Here is a 2,560-nt window from a genome sequence, read left to right as displayed (position 1 = left end):
GGGTTATTTCCGGCCTAAACACATCAGGTGACACCCATATGAAATATATTCGATTAGCACATATTATTTTTATCAAAGAGCAGTTTATCTTTGCCTTGGTCTGCAATACTGTTTATGCAGAGCAATTGTTCATTACAAATGAGGCGCTATGTTACGGGCACGGAGCACGCGCTAGCAACGTTCTGCACTGGCGTTTCGTCCTTGTCCTACCACCTGGTGAATGAACATGAGAAGGTCGCCGTCCCTGTGGCCCGGTTTACATCAGTTTGCCGGGACCGCGCCCGCGATTAACTCGTCCGTCCGAGCCGGTTTATGACACCGGTGCCGATCTTCCCCGTCCGCACCAGCTTACAATGCCGCGGCCGACTCATCTGTCCGAGCTGCCTCTAATGTTGCGGTCGTCCTTGTCGTCCGTCTCTCGCGGCCTGGTCTACATCAACATACCGGGCCGCACCTGTCTGCATGAGCTGTTTATTGAGTATGAACAAGTCACAGCTTGGGTAGCCCGGTTTTCTTTCAACAATTTGGAGGCAATTATTATGTATTATCAGCGATCGTCTGCACTGGATGGTTCAATGGACATGCACACAAGTCGCCGCCACTACAGTTTGGTTAAACTTCAAGGAGCCAGTTGGAAGAAACCATTGGCCGAGTTGCTGACACGGCTCATACGGGATCATTTATAACCTGCCGCAGTCACCTCAACCTTCTGTGGATTCACATTGTGCTATCAACATCAATAATATACAAGTTATGCCGGTTTATATCACGGTCAAATATGGAGAGTCTCAAGACAACTCCTCGAGGCACCTTTGAGACTCGGGGGCTACGATGACATGACTCAGCAAATCTTGCCAGTTTCAGCCGGTTTAAGAAACCCAGGACGATGGAGAGATAGATAACCCGGTCCCAGAGACTACTGTTATATTGATGAAAATTTAAAGGCCGTCAGAAAATTTCCGGCTTAGAAAGTATATGACAGTTACAAAATCCCGGCTCAATGAAGAAGATCCGGGTCATCAGAAAGGATTCCAGTTTAAAATCCGGCTCAAGGGAAGTCAGTCTCACTGAAGCTCTCAAATATCCGGTTTACAATCCGGTTCAAGGGAAATCTGTTCTCCCACAAAGCTCTGAAGCGCTCAAATCCGGTTTAACAATGTCCGGTTCAAAAAGGAATTAACTTCTCGCAAGTTCGAAGTTTAAAGGCCGTCAGAAAATTTCCGGCTAAAAATAAAGATTCCGGTTTAAAATCCGGTTCAAGGGAAAGATATCTCCCACAAAGCTTTGAAGCTCTCAATATCCGGTTCAAGATCCCGGTTCAAGAAGAATTTATCTCTTGCAAAAAGTTAAAAAATTCCAAAGAGGACCTGCTGCCATGATGCACAGTTCAAACATGGGTATCCCGCCTTACTGGCCCGACATATTATTGATCACATGGGGGCTTCTGCTTCATAAAGCGGGGTCTCTGTTCTTTTACATCATGTGTGGTTACACGGAGTTGTTCTAAAGCGGCCTCCGGTTTACCCCTTGAGTTAGCTTTTCAAAAGCATCATGTTATATCACTTGGGGGCTTGGTCGTGTCCGAACCAATGCAATACCTCTTGATAGGCGAGAGCCACCAGATCACTTGGGGACTTGGTCACGTCTGAACCAGTCATGCCTCTTGGTCGGCCTAAGGCCATAGAATCACTTGGGGGCTTGGTCGAACCCGAACCATTGCCATGCCACTTGATTGGCATAAATGCCACGGTTTCATTTGGGGACCTGGCTGACTTGAACCATAGCTACACCTATCGGGAGCTTGGTTGTGTCCGACCATGGTAACACCATCTGATCAGCTCAAATAAGCCTCTTTTTGCAAATGGTTTTATCATTGCCTTTGCTTCAATATTTTCCTTGATAACTGTTTCTTTTATTTTTGTTGCATTTTTAAACCGACAAAGTTTTTAACTAGTTCAAACTGTCAATTACAAATTGACGGAACACGGTCAAATCTTAATCCGGAGACTATCTGCCCGGTTTGATTTTCTGTTACCATTTTATTATGGAGTAAACCGGTGTTCATCAACCCAGTTCGGCTATCAACTACAAGTTGTCAGTACATGATCAGTTATAATCCGGCGATTATTAACCCGGTCTGGTTGACTACAAGTCACCAGTATTATATATGGATAATCCGGTGTCTATCACAACCCGACACGGTTTTATCATAAACTGGCACAATATGGAAGGAGTTATCAGTACTCAAGATTTGGGTTATCACCCTTACTACAAAAAGTTGGTAAAACCAACGATGTGATTCAATGTCACAGGTATGATCTATTTCATATTTGATTATTCTTAAAGTGCAGCCTTGGTTATAAACCCGGGTTATATGTTGGGCATTATGACCCGTCCGGCGGTAAACCGCCAGGACACTTTAAACTTGTTGTATGCAGAAACAGGTTTGTTAAACCGGCCTGGCATTGGACTATAAGTCGTGAGTATATATATTTGGATTGCGCCATTGGAATCATGCGCTTATAAATCATTGGGTCATATTATTCAAACAGCCAAACTT

This window comes from Triticum aestivum, chromosome 7A, assembly GCF_018294505.1.
Source record: "Triticum aestivum cultivar Chinese Spring chromosome 7A, IWGSC CS RefSeq v2.1, whole genome shotgun sequence".
Taxonomy (NCBI): domain Eukaryota; kingdom Viridiplantae; phylum Streptophyta; class Magnoliopsida; order Poales; family Poaceae; genus Triticum; species Triticum aestivum.
Note: the sequence above shows the minus strand (reverse complement) of the source record.